This window comes from Oenanthe melanoleuca, chromosome 6 (assembly GCF_029582105.1).
Source record: "Oenanthe melanoleuca isolate GR-GAL-2019-014 chromosome 6, OMel1.0, whole genome shotgun sequence".
Classification (NCBI taxonomy): Eukaryota; Metazoa; Chordata; class Aves; order Passeriformes; family Muscicapidae; genus Oenanthe; species Oenanthe melanoleuca.
Genome location: NC_079340.1, coordinates 17,848,957 through 17,869,568, shown reverse-complemented (window position 1 = coordinate 17,869,568; position 20,612 = coordinate 17,848,957). Strand labels below are relative to the sequence as shown.

Below are 20,612 nucleotides of genomic sequence, written 5' to 3'. Positions count from 1 at the left end.
GAGGCTCTGGAAGTCAGATTTTTTATGAAACCAAGAGACTTTGCTACATTTTGGCTTTGACTGCATTTATGATCACTGGCAGACATTGGTTCCACCATATTTTTGTCCGTTGGTGAATAAGACCTTAAATGCATTTTTAAAAGAATTTCTGCTCTCCTGATCCCCTCTCCCTGCTGCTGTGCCATCAATAGCACCCAGACTCAGCTGACTCAGAAACAACTTGTCTGGATTCCAGCCTGGAACACTCATCCTAAAACTCTGTGAAGTGCCCGACCATGGCACCAGTCTGGGGCTCAGCATCTCTCTTTTGGCTTTTGGGGACAGAATGCAGACTAGAAAGGACTCCAAAAACACAGCCTCAGGGACACTTTTGGCAAGGATGTCAGTCACAACCTCATCCTGCCTATTTACCCCAAATCAAACTGGCATTTCAGTCAGGAGCAGTCACATTTCACAGTAACACAGCTACCTCATGTACAGTGACCACACCTGAAGAACCCCAGAAAGATGCTTTTTGAATAACTGCTTCCCTACTGAACACTGTGCCAAGAGTGGAAGACAGATGTGGAAATAAAGAAACTAACTACAAAGGATTTTAAACAGCAGAAGAGGGCTAAATTTATCTGCAAATAAAGATTAAACCTACAAAGCACTCTTCTACTTGGGCCCATTTTTCTAAGGGTTTGCATTACCTAAAATAGCCAAAAAACATGCTAAGTGCCTATCTGCCTTCTGGGCAATGATTTTCCTTGGAAACCTTTCCCTTCTCATCAGGATATGTCATCAAAACCTGACAGCACTTTGCAATCTGCAGGAGAGGCTCAGCCTGTGCCAGGACATGCAACAAACCAGTCTTGCAACTAAAGTTTAAGAAATAAGCACACTTGTGACATATCAGATGTGGGAAAAAATACCTGTAAATAGTCTGAGTGATCTAAAATTAGCTCTCATTAAAAACATTATGCAGAAGCCAACAACATTTAGAGATACTAGGCTAAATGCATTAGGTAATTTATAAACATAGCTATAACCCATCCAATTTAAGCAAAGGTTGGAAGAATGTGGGGTTAGTGGCCTAGTGTAAATATTTCCCATTTACAAATTGCAAAGCAAAAACCAGAGACCACTGGCTAATTAAAATAGCTGGACAAACAATGATGGGAACCATAAGGGGCTATTTTTAGGGGATTGTATGAGAGCCCAGGCAGCCAGCAGTCCAGTCAATCCAGAGGTGTCACATGGCTGCTCTCAGTCCTTTGCACTCTCTCACCCTTCCACAGACAAGGTGAACCAGACAGGATGATATTTGTTCAGCCCCACACACCTCCAAAGTGATTTCATGCAGTATTTTGCTTTTTACACAACACACTGGATGAATTCCTGTGGAAGTTTCCACAGAACCACTGTCCCCATCCTGTCCCAGGTTCCTTCACGGCTGAGAGATGGGGTTTGGGCAGTGTGAGCAGGGCTGAGTCCCCCCAGAAGCTGGGAAATGACAAGAGGAAGTTGTGGTACACTGCACTACGAGAGGAAGTTGTGTTATGCTGCAGTTCAGCTGGAACTGCAGAGGTACTGTAGTAAAAATGTGTGTTTATCTCTGGGTGAAGAAAGGTGAAGACAGAAAAAAAAACCCCATTAAAACTTGTTATAGTCTAATGAGTTGCCTGAACTACATGGATTTTCATTTTCTGGTTTGTAGAAACACTTTCTGTGGGCCAAGAAGAAGGATGAAGCACAGCAGAGGAAAATGCTTTTATAATACAATTGTATTCTTCAGAAGTCAATGAAGTATCAAAACATGTCTGCATTATCTCAAAAACTCAAGAGTCCTGCAAAATGTGTTCAGAAGATATTGGGGTACAAAATATCTCCCTGCATGGCTGTGTACTGGAGCACCAGTGAAGGGCAGTGGTTTAGGAGGAAGGTTTTGGCCCAGATACTAATCAGACTGGGAAGGAATTTAAATTTGCACTTCCCCCTTCTCAAACCAACTTTCTTCCTAGTTCAGAATCCTTCTCAGGAAAGGCTAATTGGAAACCACAAGGGTTTTGAAAAATATGTAATTTTTGTATGTCTTGGCAGAAAATTATGTACCAAGAGTATGCAAGGCACAGCAAACACACTTGCCTAACCTGCTTCCAGTCCATCAGCAGATCAGAGCACACCCCTGAACTGCAAGAAGCAGCACAGCTCTTTGCATTTCTCATTCCAGTAATCTGAGTAATTATAATTCTGTCTCTCCAAAATTACATGACTTTAAATCACATTTAAGAAAAGTAAGCAATCTGAAATGGGCATTCAGTAAACCAGAAAGCACTAGAGAGAGAATGGGAAGTTCATGTCCATCCTTTTAGAAAAAGCCAATGTGTAATTGTTCAAGATTTGCTGAACGTCAGGAATGGAAGATTAACAAGCAGTGAGATTATCAGTGTTAGCAGGAGGAATTCACACAAACACAGCAAGGCCAAGAAGAGCTAAAAACCTGGTCTGAAAGATAGCAAATGTGCTTCTGTGCAGAACAGTGCTGAATGATGGCTGAGAAGGAAGGAGCCAAATGAGGAGCAGAAAAGCAACCTCTGCAGAAAAGTGAGGAAGCAGGAGCAGGGCAGCAGAGACAGAGCTCTGCACTGCAGGAGCATCCCAGCTCCTCTTGTGCAGCTCACCTGGGCTGGCTCACACAGCCCAGCAGCCACTGAAACACCCAGGGCAAAATCTGCCCAGGCACTGGGGGAACTGGGCAGCTGGGGGTGCATTTTCACTTTCCTGGCTGAACCTGGGAAATGGAGTCAGTGATATATGTGGAGTAGAAAGGAAGATGTCATCAGAGAACACCCTAAGAATTCCCCCAGGCCTAAAAATTACATCACAACCCCTTAATGACAATTAATTAGATGAGTCCCAGGTAATCAGAGACTATTCCTAGCAGTAAAGTGATTCCTGGGACTGAAAGTCACTGTACAAAATGTACTAAAGTGGCTGGTATCAATAAACTGACAAATGCAAACAAAATAATTCTTTAATCTCATTCCATTAAGGAAAAGGCATGTGGTTTGAATTATGATCATATAAACCACTGCCTTCAGGCATTTTTTGAATGTTTCTAGTCTGTTAAACTCGTTAGAAAATTCATGCTGTCAAATATTTGAATAAAAATATAAAGGGAATAAAGAGATAAATACTTGCTTTTCAAATAAATTCACAACTAGTTTCATTTACACTTTACAAAAGTATTTTAGACAAAAAAGGTAAACATAAACCAAAAATGAAATTATTACTGTGAAAATTCTAATGCAGCAAACAGGTACATGATTAATTATCTTCCATCATAGATTAAGGGCTCTTGTCTTAGGTACAAAATTAACATGTTCACAAAATCAAGGCTTTTAGCTGATCCATAATGACACTCATACAGGTACTGTCCTTGACTTCAGAAGTGTTTATACCCAATACAGAGCACAGGCTGAAGTATTTAAGCCCAGCAAGCTCCAAGTGCACTTTCATTACAGTCTTTCAGTTAGTGACAGAAGGTATTGCTGTTTCAAAACACAGCAGCAATTCCCACATCCAGTGTGTATCTGAAATCCATTAAGGAAATGTCTGTGTATGCAGGCAGGCCTGAAGAAAGAGGCAAGATTTGATGTCTACACTGATAACATTTTTAGCAGTGCCCTTGTCATTTGGGATCACAAGTCCCTCTGATTTCAATATTCCATTCCTGTCGAAGGGCAGCAGCATCTCACACATTTCAAAGTGGCACAGGAAAGTTGGATGTTTTGGAAATTGATGTTTAGTGCAGAAGCAGCCTGGCATATGCAGCTGAGCCAGCTCTAATCAACAGAAACCATTCCACAGACATGAGTGGGAGCTCTGCTTGCTCACTGCTTCAGACAGAGTTTGTGCTGTCCTTGCATCAGGGATGCTAATGAGACCTTGGACTAGTCTTTTTCCAGCTTAGTTGAGCACAACAAGCATGGAACATCCCCATTGAAAAATAAATTTCCACACACTCTTTCTGAAAGGCTGCAGATTTTCAGGAAAACAATTGAAGGAAAAAAATTACAAAACTTCCATGCCAGTAATGCAAGATCAGAAAATACAAAAAAAGCAAGGAATGGGTGCTGTGTATTAAAATGCATAAAAAGGAAACACTCTTTAAAAAGAATATTTTTATATAGTTCAGAATTAGATGCCTTGAATGGTTAATTCCAGTATGCTGTTTCATATTTTCCTTTGTATTTTTCCACAGCTTTACCATTTATTTGGGCATCAATGCAAAAAAATTATAATAATGAAATTTCATAGTTCCTTCAAAAATCATTTACAGACTCATTGCTCCTACAAAATACTTCCAATATCTTCTAGTTTTTCTTTGAGCTACATTAGTTTGTGAAGTCCATAACATTGAAATAATATCATCCAGTGTATCAGTGGTTTCCATGTGACTGGTACAAGAGTGAGCAAACACCTAACCTTGCAATTAGAGATGATTTATAAATCCAGGCTTGTCTACACATGGTCCTGTTGCTTGAGACAAAAAATCCAAACCACTGTCAATTCAACTAAAATCACCTAAAATACATAGAGATTAATATCAAATAATTGCACTGGAATTCCTTCCAGATCTCAGCTTTAAACACCTACAACGTGCTTTGTGGGTGTGTTGTTAGCTTCAGAGCAACTAAACCATATGCTCAGATTTACACTGGAACTTATGAAAAAGCCATCTTTTTCCTCTTCTGCCATTATGGACTATTCAATAGCTTATGCTGAGTCCTAGATGGAAAAGCCTCCAAGGGAGGACTTTGACTAGCACATTCTGCCTTCTGCAAATTACTGTGGTATGATTGTAATACCTTTGTGCTTTCTTCTACCTGCTGGTAGTATTTTAAAAGTGCCTATTGCTCTTGAGTCCAGAGCTGCATAAACAACAACAATAATAATTAATAACATTTGCAATTATCTCCTGCCAAAAGAAATCTCAGCTTCAGCTTCAGCTAGATACATTCATATGTCTTAAGCTGTTGTCTAGGGTTGCTATGCACTAACTGTTGATATGTTCCATCCCCAAGGTGGCTCTTTGGGAAACTTTGAAGCTCTATAAATAGAAGATATTATTTATTATTATTGGGAGGGCACAGGAATGCACCAATTCACCCTCAGGGGACAGAGACACTTAAGAACGCTTGCTTCAGTATTGGATGCAGGAATAGTTCACAGAGTGAGGTAGAGAAAAGCTCTAGTGCCAAATATCCTGTATGAGCAAGAAGGTGAGATCCAGTGGACAAAATCCATCACACCCACAGCTCACTTTTTTCAAGTTTAAACTGATCTTGGCTCCTTTCCTCGTCCCTGGAGGTCAGCAGACACCTCTGGGTCTGAATGTCCTTCTTCCTGTGAGGAAGAATCACAGTCTCAGGACAGCTGGCAGAGGAAGCCTTCCTGAGTGGCTTAGCCCAGCACCAAGCTCTGAGGGAGCTGAGGACAGGGGAAGGACTTCGGCCCCAGAATGGGGACAGAAACTCAGCAATCACTGAGATCCCCTGAGCAAGGAAATACAAATGAAATACACACCACAGGAGATTTAATGGGAGTAGGGATAGTGAGAAAATCCTAAAAACTTAAGAAAAGAATAAAGGGAAAACTAGGAGCAGCAGTACAAGAAAAGTCATTGCTTTCCCTCTAAAATTTGGAGGTCTGGTCCTATATCTGTATATTCACTGTGAATTTTCCAGCAGGAAATAAGAGCAGATTGAGACTGCAGAGGATCCAGCCAAAGGCACCTAAACAAATGAAGTATTCTCCTCTAAGTGGCTTCCTTCCAACCCTCCAAAGCAAACCATGCTGAGCTGTCACCCTGCTGGAGAAGCCCTGAGCACAGGGCATGCACCACACCCCAGCCAGCCTCTGCCCTAAGCTTTTGCCTTAAGAACTGAGTGTCATTCCTCACCTCTGCAAGCCACCAGAATTTCAGAGCCAGGCTGCAGAGAGGGAGAGAGGTGGTGGGCACTGAAACTGCTGGCACATTTGAGCAGGATGCCAGCCCTCAGCAGTAATGAGCTCATCCATGCAGAGCAGTTGTGTTTCATTTCAGAATGAGCCAGGAAACAGCATTTCCCCCAGCAAGTAGAACCAAGGAGGTACATACCCAGTGGTCTGCATAGGAGATCTGCCTGTACCAACATCCCCTTGCCCCAGCACAGTGAGAGGTGGCCAGGCCATGGTGCCTGGAGTGAGCCAGGGCTCTGGGTGCTGCTGGCACACACCCAGGGCTGACCTGAGCCACCTCCCTGGCCCAGGCTGCCAGCACTCAGGGGGCTGCACCATGACCCCAGCTCCCCCAACACAGCCAGCTCTGGGCAGAGCCTGCTGCTGGCAGCAGTGACAGCCAAGCACTGCCTTTGCCTAAAAAGACTGTGCTCTTTTCCAGTTAAATGAGTCTTGAAGTCTGTTTCCTTTCACTGTTTATTTGACGGCCCTGTAAGCTCTCAGTGTGCTGAGCACAAGGATTGGAGGCCAGAGGGGAGGGTGGCCATGGCTCAACCCACTTCAGCAGCTCTCTGCCTGCAAGCAGTGAGGGGAGTGAGTTATAGCTCAACTCTTCTTCACTGAGTGAAAAATTCACCTTAACTTTACCTCAAACTTCTCCAGAAGTCCAGCAAAGGGTTAGGGTGATGAAACCTGCCCCTGCCCATCCTCTGGCAAAGACAACACCAACCAAACACTTCTTTGCTTGTGCCAAGAGTCAGGCAGCTCAGGTATCAAGTGAAGGCTCACACAACAGCTCTGGAGCTCATGGTCTTTCTGATGGAAGAAAATATTCTGCATTTCTGCACACTTCTGCTCTCTGGACCTTCTTTAATCTACTCTTACAACTGCTTTGAGGTGACAGCAATCACCATAGGTTATTCAGAATATATTTATGTGGGACACAATACTATTCTTGGTCCCTTTCCCACTCTTCTGTGTGCCTTTCTAACCACTGAGCATGAAGCAGACATTTTGGAGGCATGAATGCAGCCCACCAGCAAGGAGACACATCCCAGAGCCAACACAGCAATGCTGTGCTTGAGAAAAGCATTTTGGAAAATCCTGCTCCCTACAGCTCTTCCAAGACAGCCTCTCCAGGCTTTCCCAGGATGTGCTACATCCCCAGCAGAGCCAAGGAATCAGTGATTCCTGATGTGTAGAATACACCATTCAGCTTAGCTTCTCCTTAGCTACTCCCATTCCTCATGCCTGATATTAATCCTAGCAACTACCCCTAACAAAACCCTGGTTTCTTTCCAATTTTTGCCTGTTATTGCCAAAACCCCACAGAGAGGGAGTGCTGAACTGTACCCATTAATTACACTGTGCTTTCATTGTAAATGTACCACTGATGCAGGATGAGTCCTAGGAGTGCCTAAACACAGGGATAACAGAATGAGCTCCATCAGAAAAGGTACCTACAACCTAGGCTGGCACTGGTGAGTCAGGACTTCATGCTCAACCACTGCAAGGGGCAGTGTCAGCCTTTGCAGATCAGAGGTACAAATGAAATTGATGGGGCATTTCTAGGACCACATCTCAGTTCTGGAAGTATTTGTAGAATTATGAGGATATGGTTGGTTTGCACTGAATGAACCCATCCCACAAAATTCCTTTCTGTTGGCTGCTGCTGGGTTTTGGGTTACCCAGCTAAGACAGATGACACACAAGTCATTTAAGGGCTGAGGTGCCTCCCTACCAAGTGGATTTTGCAGTGTGTGCTGCACTGGGAGGTGTGGTGCAGAGACCTAGAATCCTCCCTGGGCACTGGAAGGTTTCCCAAGCACACCAGACTCAGGGGGAACTGTGCTCAGTTCCAGCAGCTCAGGTGAGGTGTTCACAGGTGTCTGCACTACAGAGACACAGTCCTGACAGCTGGAGTCCCACTGGCTTGACAGACCTAAGCCTACATACATATCATGGCAAGACACCTGGGAAAACCTTCTGCTAGAAGATCTTGCATATCTGTCATGTTGGTAATAACTTTATCCCAAGCACGGTTTCCTTGTCTTGAAGTCAGAAATCCCTTCCATTGTGGAGTTAATTCATGATCTTAACAACACTAGAAGGCAGGTTTTTGTGGTCAAATATATTGCCACATTAATAACTTCAGAATATTACATGAAGCACAAAAAGAAAAGAAGTGAATAAATTAACAGAAGAAGCCTGCATGGCTCACTAGAGAATTAAAGTGCCATTTTATTACACACACCTCAGAGTTAAAGTTTTAATTTTCTTCTAAAAGACCGCAATATATAATTTTCATCCTCCATATTCAAAAATACTTAGAGAGGATGATTTGTTCTTTTGTTATAATCCACAGGACAAATAAAGCTATAGTCAAGTGATGCTGACCAAATCCCTGCAATTTCCCAGTGATAACAGAATTGTTATTATCTTCTGTATTCATTATTGCTCTAATAAGGAACTTTTCTCCAAGGATCCTGATGTTCTTTAAATACAAATGAATGAGTCTTTCCCAACCCCTTGGGAACTGTTCTGTGGTCTTGTTTTACATATTAAAAGGAGGACACTGAGGCAGAGAGCTGTTACTGGCCTTATTTCCAGAGGAGCTGACTTTGAAACAGCTCCTAGTTAGTGGTTTGGCTCAGGTCAAAGCTCTAGCTCTAGGCTGGAGGCAGCTCCAGGAATTTTTCCCTGTCCCTTGGGACAAGCCTCCGTGCCCAGATGTATGGCTGCATGCATCCATACAGTACAGGCACAGTAAGCACTGCCACTTGTGGGTTCCACTTGCTCTGCTGAGCCGGCACTGAGGAGCTTTTAAAAGTGGAAAGGCATCCAGAGGCATCTTTTTCTTTTACAAGCTGCAGACATTTGCCTCTTAGTGAAGAAGGTCATCAAGCAGGCACGGAGATCTCTGTGAATATCACTGCAGCAGCTCCCAAATGGCTGCTCCATGCAGCAGCTCTCCCCACTGCCTTATACTGCAGAGCAGCAGAGCTATATTTGGAGCAGATATGGGGATTATGTTCCCAAGAGCCTGGATGGAGTAAGTTCAGAGTGTGCTGTCATGATGGACGTGCACACATGTGCCCTAGCAGAGTAGAGGTCAGCCATCATTCATGAATATGTGCAGGCCACTTACAGTCCAGTTACAGCTTATGCTAGTAGCACGTGTTCCCCACACACCCTGTTTTCTCCCCAGTAAGCTGCTGTATTTTTAATGTCTCCATTAGCTTTTGGAACAACTGACAGCTTTAAGCTTTTCCCTGCAATGAGCTCCAATGTGGAAACATCATGCAGCTTTCAATCACAAGCCAAATGCTAAAGATTTTGAGGGGAGATTCTAATTCTAGAATAGGAAGCCTGCCCAGTCAACCCTACACCTTTAATATAATTGTTATTTATTCATGACCAACCATAAATGCACCTGGTTCCTGCAGCACTATTTGTCTTCAGAAATGCCCTTGCTGAAATTGCAGGTGACTTTCTGCAATTCTCTCTTTCAGTGTGCCTGTACCTAAGGCAAGGTTGCTGGACCTCATGCTTCTATGGGGAGACAAAAGATTTAGCATTTAATGCAGCAACACCGACTTATGCCCAAAACACATAAATTTTTACACTTGTTTCAGCACAAGAAATGATTCTTTCATTTAAAGGGAGAAAAGTGCCATTAAATAGTTTTTACATAAGGCTGTCAGACCTCAGTCCCCCCAAAACCATGAGTCACATTCACAGCTGCTGAAGAAAAATCTGAAGCTGGCTGGTGTTGCAAAGATTCAAAGTGCCAAGTTAATAGAAATACTATAAAGCATCTGCTCTCTTGAGGCCTTGTATATTCAAGGGATGCTGCCAGCCCCACCAGCAATGAAAGATGTGCTCAGGTATGAGATAAAATAATGTTTCACTAAGTCCCATGTGATTTAGTTTGGGAGCAGTAAATTGAACAAGGCTCTGAATTTAAACATCACTGAAAAATATATGTTTTGCTATCAAAAGTTGGCTCAGTTGTACTGGAAATGCCCAGATATGGAGAGACATGAAGCTGTCTCCTCTCAGGTGTTTCAGTTTTGCAGAGATTCAAGGAACAGAAAGAGGTAAAATCACATTTCTGTCACTGAAGGAAGCACACTTTGAACAGCAATTTAATTTAATTTAGAAAACTATTGCATTAAAGCAGGTATGACCACTTTGATTAAGTGGTATAACCACTTTGATTTTAGCTGTACAGCAGTGTTTTGACCAAGGCTACAGGCTGAAGAGAGAGCAGAGCAGGTCACTGAAGCTGCAATTACACATGCTGTGCTGATTGCTGCCAAGCCAGCCAGGGTGTTACTGCCCAGCAGTTTTCTGGCTTAACATTAATGCCCCTCTGTGGATCTTGCTGCCTCTTTGGATAACCCAGGTGTGACTCTGAAGAAACAGAACAGACTGAAAGTCCTGATAAGAACTTAAACTAAATTTCATCTTTCTGGTGGAACTGAGTTAGGAAGAAACCACACCTAGTCATGTTGGCAGCCAAGGGAAGGCAGTAAGCCCCTGGAAACCAAGCAAGGGAGATATTTGTGTGGTGAGCTGTGGTTAGCTGACAGTGATAAGAGATCTTACCAATTTTAATCTTAAATAACAGTTGCATTTAGAGTAAGAAGTGTATTTAAATTGCTCATTGTTTATGATGTGGTATTGTTAACTGCTACAAAACTCTAAAGGCAATTCTGGTGACATGAAACCTCAGGGACGTTATCTCCCTGTTGGTGTTTTGTTTCTTTCTTGATGGTCCTTCCCAAGCTGGGCACAGCCCAGCCAGGAGCTGTGCTGCCTGTGTCCCCCATGATGCCACACACTCCTGTGGGTGCAGGCTGTGCAGCCCTGTCACACTGTCAGGATATGGCTCTGACAGTGCTCTCAGTGCATCTGAAGCTAATCTCCACTTCCTGCAGATGAGCAAGGAGATAGCATCCTTCATTTCCCTGGCTGCTCCTCTACCCATCTACTCTCACGATTTCTGAAGGGATAACACATCCTCCTGTTTTCTTCCACAAGGTTACAGCTTTTCTGCAGGAGCACTCTGGACAAACACCTGTCAGCTGTTGACAATGTGCTTTTGTCATCACCATTCACCCTTACACTCACATTCAACAAATGAATGACAAATATGAAGTAAACCAGCACAAGAGCATCAGTGAAATCAGCTCACTGATATGAATCTTCAAGAAACTGCTGCTGCAGAGAAATCTGGTAAGAAATTCCATACATTAAAGTCTTTCCCCTGTGAGATCACAGAAGTTAAGAAAGGGACCATGAATTCCATCTGTTGGGATACCCACACACTAAAAGTCTCTATTCAGGAAGCTAGGCAGGCAGAAAAAGAAATGGTATTTTACACAGATAGATGGAACTGGAGATTTTTATTTTTACAATACTATACATCTGGAGAAACCTTGGGGCCTCTGAGTGAAGTCCTGACCCTCAGTACCCAACCTCTCTCCTGGATGATCCTCCCAACACCAGCAGCAGCCAGAGACCTTGATAATCCAGATACTTTCCTGCATTCACTGAATTGCTTTAGTTTCCAAGCAAATCTACAGTACCACAAATGCTTGATTTAATGATAGGATTGTGAATTAAGCTCCCATGGCTTGATGACTTCCTGAAGGAAAGTGCTCTGTGAGGACTGCCCTCTTGGGGAAGGGGCAGGTTGCAGGAGGAAACCCTGCCTGCATCAGCCCCCAGAGCTGGGGGGCTCCAGGGGAGGCACCTGCAGCTCTCCACTCCATGGGTCATGGGGATGCTGCTCTGCAATCAACAACCACTTGTCTTGAACTTAGGCCCTGCAGGCAATGGCAAAGCAAGCAATCACACAGCATTTCTTTATCTTCATGGGCACACTCCAAGGTCTATTTTCAATGTGAACACTTATGAGAGTAAGTCCCGATGAAAATCGGTTTTTGCAAGTGGTACTGAATACCTTTTGCACTTTCACAGGTGTATCTGGACCTCTCTTGTGCAGTATGGCTGGCAAATCCTTTCATCCAGCTGCTGACAGCCTCTCTGCACAGCACATCTCTTCAGGCTCTAGAAAACATCCATTTCTAAACAGGACAAAGCCAAAACTGACCACACCTGGTGGCAGCAACAGACCAGCTCTGAGGAGGAGTTTAAGCAAGAAACTCTGGAGCCTTCTTGCTACCAACTTTTCCATTATTTCTATGGCTTAGAAAGAAGCAGATGCTGGCAAAATTCCACATCAGTCCTTCAGAGAGTCTAGTCTTCTCTAGCATCCTTCAACAGGAAGATACCCAGATTATCTACAATCCAATTTATTTCAGCCTCCACAAGTCACAGTGAGTCCAGGAGGTGAAACACAGCAGAGAGTAAGAAAAGGACTCTCTCTAAATCTTCACTCTCAGGGATTTCAGAGGGAAATAAATGTGAGATGCACTCAGTCAATTGTGGTAGGAGAAGACTTTGAGGTGTACAGTCTTCAGACCTACACTGGGAAGGGCAGGGCAGGCCCTTCTCCGGAGAGAAAAATTTTTGCTGAAGATTGACAGATTAGACATTTCTGCTCTAATACTATGGAGTTCAAGAGAGATTTTATGTATGCTCAAAGGAATGAACAAATCTTTGTAAATGCTGATAGACTGTTAATAAATAAATGAAGCATTAATCATCACTTTCATCAGAATCTAGGAGAAATCTATCTTTGTATTATTTGGATAAGGCTCTGTCATTAGTTCAGCCTTGCCATTTTTAGAAATTATTAGAGTTTTATAGCAGGTCTGAAATTCTGTGCCACTGAGATTGTGATTTTAATGCATATTAATGGCAGAAATGGGGGAGGGGAAAGGAAGTTGGTGTGATTCCCTTATAGAGTACAATACTAAATAAGAAGATTCCAGCTGTGCAACAGGAAAGTTAAAATGGTTTGTTTGGATCATTAATATTGCAATGAAAACTAATTAAACCTAGAGCTACAAGGAGGAGCTCATTAGAGACTTGAACAGAGGCAGCATAGCACTCAGCAGCCTCCAGTTTTAGCAGTTTCTTTTATCACACCAAGTGGGATAGCAAGAATTCACTGAAGAGGGAGGATAGTCTGCAGAGCCAAGGGGATATGGACACCCAGTCCATGGGATGCAACTGCAAGAGGCACCTGATTGCTGAGGGCTTCTTTGGGAAATGCTGCCTGAGCTTTGTAGCCCTGTAGAATGAGCCAAGCCCTTTGACTGGCTCTCTGCTCAGACTAGCATTGCTGCTATGCTATACCTCTGTCCCCTTGTCTGACCTGACATTTGAAGCTTCATCTAAAATTTCCATAGCCTAAGAGCCCTCAAATATGCTTTACAAAATATACCTGCTTGCTTAGCATCAGTCCCTGCATGCCCATCCCCAGGCATGGCACTTTATAGTCTGTAATTTAAGTGTGACCCTCAGTTTTGCATTTCCTTTCTCCTTTAACATGTCATGCCACTTTTGCTGTAGCCAAAGGTGTCCCTGCTCCTGCTCTGTGGCCATCAGCATCCTCCTCCAGCTATTTAAATCTTCTCACTTCTGATACTGCCATTCCCATCCCATAGCCTCCCTACATCCCCAGCCCCCTTAAACCCTTCTCCTAACTTCACACAGAAGCCAGAGACTATACTAATCTAACTGTCCTTCCAAGAACATTTATCTGAGAAGGAAATAATGATCAAACTGGGCTTCCCTAAGTCTTGCATCCTTGCAGCTTCAAGTAAATGCTGAAGCCCCAAGTAAGCTGTTAATCATCCATGGTAAGTGCTGGTAAGAGTGCTTGTATTTCACTCCAGCAGAGGCTGCCAGGGTGAAGGAATGCCCTCAATGCTGATCACAAAGGCCTTCGTGGGGGAGAGTCCTGAAAGACAAAAGACACCCTATAATTTTACTAATATTGTCTAAATGCTGGATCGGGGTCCTACTGGTGACTTGAGAAATTTAGAAATCCTTCAGTCATAGAGAAAACACAGTAATATACTAGAGCAGTGGCACACTAAACTGTACACATGCAACTCAGACTAGAATTTTTCCTACATGATTTAGGCAATTGAATGCCAAAGGAACATGATAGGTGAGGCACTGGAGCTGATGAGGTACTGGAAGAAGTTGCCCAGAGAAGTTGGGGATACCCCACCCCTGCAAGTGCTCAAGGTCAGGCTGGATGGGGCTCTGAGGAACATGGTCTAGTGAAAGGTGCCCCTGCCCACGACAGAGAGGTTGAAATTGGATTATTTCTAAGGTTCTTTTTAACCCAAACCATTCTATGATGCTACCAAATGAACCTTGCCTCCCTTAATCACAGTGTCAGAACATGTGAACATGTGGATCACTGAAAAATCTTCCATTTTCAAGTCAGAAATTTCCCACCACTATAGCAGGTGCTGACTCAGGTTTTTATTAGTTTTGTCCATCTTTGGGCATCAGGGAAATAAATTTTGAACAAAACCTTCTGCTACATCTGAATTCACTGCTAGGTGATAGTACATCCAAGGGACTGGACTGGAAAAGGCAAAAGCTCAAAAAAGGAGAAAACAGACTATTAACATTGAAGATCCAAAGAGATGAGAATGGATCTAAGCAAGTCAAGAGGACATCAGTTCCAGCCCAGCCTGCATTTCCAGGCAGGTGTTATCAAGGTATGACTTCCTGAGATAGCCAAGGAGAAGAAAAACATGGAAAAATGATGTAAAAGTAAATGTTAATGAAAAATGTCCAGAGGCATTGGACATGTCTTGGCATTGGAAATGTCTAGGCAGAACCTAGAGCTGTGAGCTGCAGGCAGAAATGGCCCCACAGGCTGCAGGGGTGGCACCTCTGCAAAGACCTCTGTCCCTGGCATCCCAGGAGGGGATGGTGGCATTTAAGGATACTCATCACAAAAAGGGGATGGTTTAGGTTTTCTGCAGCCAAAACATGGACATGCAGATGTGATCTCTTCCTCACTCCTCATTCTGCAAACCCTTGCTTAGCTGAGCCCGTGAAGGGACTTGGAGGACATGGGCCAGGCTCAGGTGCCAGCGAGCCCACAGAGAAAATAAGAGCCCAAGAAGTGCACTTCAGATTTCCCTTGAGCACAGGAGTCCCAGCCTAAGATTGTATCCGTGTACACTGACCAGATTTATACAAACCCTGCAAAATTCACACCAAGAGATCAGGGGTAATTTGATGTGCACTCTTTCCACCTTTTCCCTGGGGAAAAAATAGATGAGTTTGTCATGATGTCACTTGTGCCTCTTTATAGCAATCCTGAGAACCTCCATTCCACTTTCTATTTTACCCTCCCTGATGTTCCCCCTCAACCAAAGCCCTCAACAGCATAGTTTTGGAATGACAAACATCTCCACAGGCTTGAGTGACTGCAGTAACCTCACATTCCCTTTCCTGGTGCAGCTTGCATATCACAAATTCACATAGTTCGAAGTCAGCTCTTGAATACTTCACATGCTGGTTCTGCTGCTTCCCCCTATGGCATCAACACCTTTAAGCAACCCCATGTTGCCTCTGATCTGGTTCATCTGATATGCTCTAGGCAGATAAACAAGGACAGTGACAAACAAAGGGGAAGAAAATCAAGAATCTAATGCACTAAATGCTCTGTGTGAGGGTAACCAGGGGTGTAGGAGTCTCCATGGAGATGGACAGAGGAGGGGAATGGCATCGACCAGAACTTGTGGTGCTGCAAGGATTCAGTGAGAAAAGCAGTCTTGTTTCTGACCCCTCCCAGAAGATTAATTTGGGCTGTGATGTAGGCAGACGTTAGTACATAGTAAAAGCTGAATGCCTTGGCTGTCACTTGATCAGGCATAGTGATGATTTTACTAGCAAAGTGCCTCTGCACTGAGATGCTGTTTCTGCTAACTGCCTATCATTAACAGTACCTCCACAGGAAAGACTTTGGGCCTCATCCATCACAAAGATAACACAGCTTAGGTCCTAGAAGATTCTAAGGTTCTAACTACCTTAATGTAGGTACTTAAATTCCTGTTGGAGGAGTTAAACCTCTTTTTTACATCCCTGTATCTATATATAAGGGCTTAAAGAAATCAGGGATGTAACATATTTAACTCTCTTACTTCAGCTATCTAAATTTGAATTTTACTGCCCTTCATCCTTTGTCCTTAAACATCTTTCCACTTACTTTGGCAGGCACAACCCTATCAGGCAGAGATGAGGTTTCTGAAAGGCTCTGTCAGAGGCTGAAAGCTTTCAGCTTTCCACAGAACTGTACACACAGCAAAAGGACTGTTTTCACAGGCAGATAATGTCATGTATTTGGGGGATATCTGCATGGAAATGAATGTAGAATGGTTGTTTTACTTTAACCTGGTGTTTATGAAGATCTCTAATGACTTTTAGTGCTTTTTGGTGTTAGATGTAAAGAAGAAAAAACACAATTCTTGCCCCAAAAAGGGAATTAGCTTGCTTATGCCTATTATATTATAAAGATGCAATGTTTGCTTTATGTCAAGGGAAGTCCCAGCCTCTTTAATGCCTTGTGTAAGTGCAAATATTAGTTAGCACTGAAATGGGATGCAGTTATGTCATGTACAGCTAATGTCATGTCACCAGTATTGCTCATATTATAAAGAAACTGGCAATTAATTTGGATAGGAGCTGCATAGTTTGTTCAAGTAACTCTGCTCTGTGTACATTCAAAAATGACTTCTGACAACAGGATTTCAAAAGCAAAGTGCAACATGTTTGTACACACAAGGAATAATAGAAATGAGCTGTAGGAGCCCAGTTGTCCACTATTCACTAGTCATGGCTGCCCTGGACTAGCAAAAACTTCCTTATCACTAAAAGAAACACACACACCCACACCCCAAACCACAAGCTGAGCATTTCTACCCAGAAACTTACCAGCCTTTTTTTGTGGAAGTTACATATCTCACATTTCACATCCTCTCATTTGATGGTTGAATTGACTAGCAAAAGGAAAAAAAAAAAAATCCCTGGATGCACACAATTTTTGCTGTGCCAGTGCAATGGATCATTCTGTTCTCTGGTTACAGCACATCATGAGAATGCAATTCAGCGGGTGACCCAGCCAAGAGGGGATAACAGGGACATGAACTACCTGAATTACCACTCCTATGGAGCACTGAACCTACATTCTCACAAAGGAACAGCTGGTGTTTTTCAGGAGTTCATTCCTCGTAAAGATGCTCAACCTTTCTACATTTACAGCATATTTTCTTGGAAGATTTATTCTGTTCAAAATCCTATTTTACACTTGGAAGAGGAGAGACAAAAAAAGTTTCTTCTACTCCAATATCTATATTCTTTAGTAGAAACTCACCATGGTTTCCCTTTATTAAAGTCCAACATGCTTATACAGAATACAGACAGACAGGAGATGCAAGAATATTGGATGGAAATTGGACATTACCTTTTTCTCTTGCTCTGGAATTTCCCAGCCACTGCATTTTGCTCCTCCACCACACACACCACCTTCAGAGAGCAGGCACCTAGCCATTTTCAGAGGTTGCTTAGGAACTTTCTAAGTTATCATACACGTCAAAGGTATTTTAAGACACAGCTGAGTGCATCAGAATATGCAACAATGACAAAGCCAGGCTGCCAGGCATGTTTTGCTCATGCTGTCTGAAAACCTACATAGGAAAAATTCCAGCAGTGCTGCCACAGCAAAGGAATTTTATCAACAAACACCCCTCCAGTGACTGAGATAACCAGAAGACCAGACAGCACCATCCAGTGAATATTGGAGCCCTTCATTTAGGGTCACCCAGTCCAAAACTCACTGCTCAGAGAGCCAAACTCTCCCACAATGATTTTTCATGAGCTTTGCAGGATTGTTTCTTCCTCCTGAAGCATCCTGGTTCTCTGGCACTTTTACAAATGCTACATTATCTCCACAGGGATTTACAGTGCTTCAGAGAATATAAAACCTATGGAAGAATCTCCTCCTCCAGTTGCTCACTCATATTTCAGCAATGAGACAAATGATGCAGATTCCTTTCCTAATGTACACAGGAGACTTGACTACATGTCCCAAGGCTTTTGTTTTTGCCTCCTTGCACCTCTCTGAGTTGGTAACAGGGCCAAGCTATAGTGACCCTCAAGTAAGATCCAGTAAATATGTTTTAGAAATGTACCAGCATCTCTGTAGCACAACACATTCCTTTACACAGAAAAGGAAAGAGGAATAAAAAAGGAGCAAGGCTGGAATGCCAAATGGTTTCCCACAGTATTCCTGAATGCCAAGGGAGGAAAGCATTAAATAACTGGTGCAGGCGTGCTTCCCTTTGTTAACACACCCAACATCTGTGATTCTGCTGCTAGCTGCAATGTGCAATCCCCTCCAGTTGTCCCAGCAGCTCAGAGTCCTGACAGAGGGGGTGATGGAGAAAATAGCAAAGGAAGAGCAGCTGTGAGTTTTCAAACATAGTTTCCATTTGTTCTGGATGCCCACAGCAAAGCCACCTTGATTTTTTGGCAGTAGCCAGCCTGAACATGTTTCCTTCAATTTGTTCCATGATGTGACATGACATATTAATGGAATGGAACAGCCACACACACCAGGCTGCCAGAGGTTGTATAATGCCCCTTGGTATCCATAACCAAAGTGCACAAAGTCTCTCAATCTTTTTCCAAGAACCTTTTTCCATTGGACCCAAGATTTGCTTGGCCACTCTCTGAAACTATATATTTGAGCCTGAGGATTGGATTTGTGTGATGATGAGTTCTCATCAAGAGCTGTTAATGAAACAAAGGAAATGACCCCTTGGATCAGACCAAGGAATTGTTTCACTCCATGTTTGGCTGAAGTGACCAACACAGATGATGCTGGAATCCTGTCAAGAGGATGTTGACAAGAGTCAGCCAGCAATGTTTGCAAGGGTCAGTCTGTAACAGAATATTCTGCTCACCTGAGGTGTTTCTTTCTGATTTTTCTCTTTGGGACTGACATGCATCCCATTGCATTGGACTTACTACTTCCTTTTCAAATAGCGTTGGCTTGCCATTATTGAGAAAGCTTTTTTATATTTGTCTGTCTGATTTGTCCTGCTGAAATTCTTCATTGCACAACATTTATTTTTTTAAATTTTTTAAGATAATCTCCTTTTTGAACCCACAACTGTCTTGGCACCCCATGATATCATCAGCTGCTGCACTGGTCTTTGCTTCATGCTGCTCACTGCCATCTCAGTCCATTTTTTGCCTATAGAATGAATTCCACAAAGAATGAAAGTTGGTCAGGACAGATTTCTTTTGAATCTCAGATGGAGTAGAAGGAACAGCATTTTAGTGTGTCTCTAATTGCAGTCACCATGACAGTTCATATGTGTAGCAATAAAAATAACCATAAACCTACCTAATCATTAAAGTAAAGCAAACAACTCCTCTCTGTATCATCATACACAGGTACTGGAGTTGCTAATAAACCAGGAAGAGCACTGAGGCACTGGAGTAGCATCTTTCCTATCTCCACAGTTTCTTAAACAACTTTAGAGGCGTATTTTTATTAAGTATATGAAAGGCAGATGATCTTAAACCTCAAAAAGAGTCTGTATAATAATTGTGTGCTCCTCTAATGCTCTCCAAAGACCTATTCAGAGTCCATTCTGAAAGACAATAATATATCAAGAACTTCTGCAAACTTCCTCCTAATGAACACATGCCAATTTGAGACCAAGAATTCTGGCCTCAGAGGACAAAATAACCACTGCACTTAGTCTCTGGGTGTTTTGCTACTTTATTTCAGAGTGATTCAAAATCTAATTAAATTTCTAAACTCTAATGAAATTACAGAAGAAAAATCATTTAGGATTATATTATATACAATTACTCACAGCTGAAAATTACAGTTAGCCTCTTTCACCAAGACAGGGTCTCCTGAGAAATCCTTGTTATTCATATAACGTATAAATCTGACATGACTCCCACTATTTACAGGTCGAAGGTAAAAGCAGAATTAATTAAACATATATATCCTGCCCAGTGGCTGGATGGTGAGGAATAGAGGGAAGGCTGATAATGATGACGGTGCTTGAAAGCACATTTCCCAGTTTGGTGAAGAATCAGAATAAAGCTATTACAAAGCAGGATTCTATTAAGTCTGTCTTTTTCTGGTCAGTGCTTTTCCTGGCTGGAGGTATGCTGTGAGCTAGAACAGTGCAGCTTACACAGTCAGCTGTGTGCAGCCACCTAGCCAAGCTCTTCGAAGCATTCATGGAAAAGCAGCAATGAAATAAAGCTAATAGTTTCAGAGATTTCACCCAAATATTCAGATATTTAGTTCCATCTCTGAAATACTGAAACTACCTGAGATTGCTGATTTGGACCAGCAGAAACGACAAAAACCAACCAAAGCAAAATATAACAAAACCACCCCAAAATAAAAAAGCACCAACCACCAGACCCCAAAACAAGAGAGCTGACATTCCTGTTGTTACTTCTACAGGAAGTAATTTTCAGGAATCTTTGCAGATGAAACATAACATACAAAAACACTGGAAGTTTCTTACAAGGATCCTAATCTTTCCCATCCAGCTGGTGCAGAGATTTTTGTTTGCTTGGTTTTGGTGTTTCCAACTCTGATCCCATAGAGAACCAGGAGCAGAGAAAGAGCAAAAAGGAGC

General features: G+C 42.7%; 1 protein-coding gene across 3 annotated transcripts in view; it reads right to left on the bottom strand.

Annotated features, from left to right (window-relative positions):
* Window positions 1–20,612, bottom strand: part of C6H10orf71 (chromosome 6 C10orf71 homolog) — a 47,564-nt gene that overhangs the window by 23,878 nt on the left and 3,074 nt on the right. Inside the window, exons 1-2 of one of the 3 annotated variants that reach the window (XM_056495197.1) lie at window positions 17,399–17,475; window positions 16,870–16,934 (exon numbers count right to left, since the gene is read on the bottom strand). The exons of 1 other annotated variant lie outside the window; for it this stretch is intronic. The gene's annotated coding sequence lies outside the window, so the exon portion shown is untranslated. Of the gene's footprint in view, window positions 1–16,869; window positions 16,935–17,398; window positions 17,490–20,612 lie in introns of those variants that run through there. One more of the 3 variants, XM_056495196.1, reaches the window with a different exon arrangement.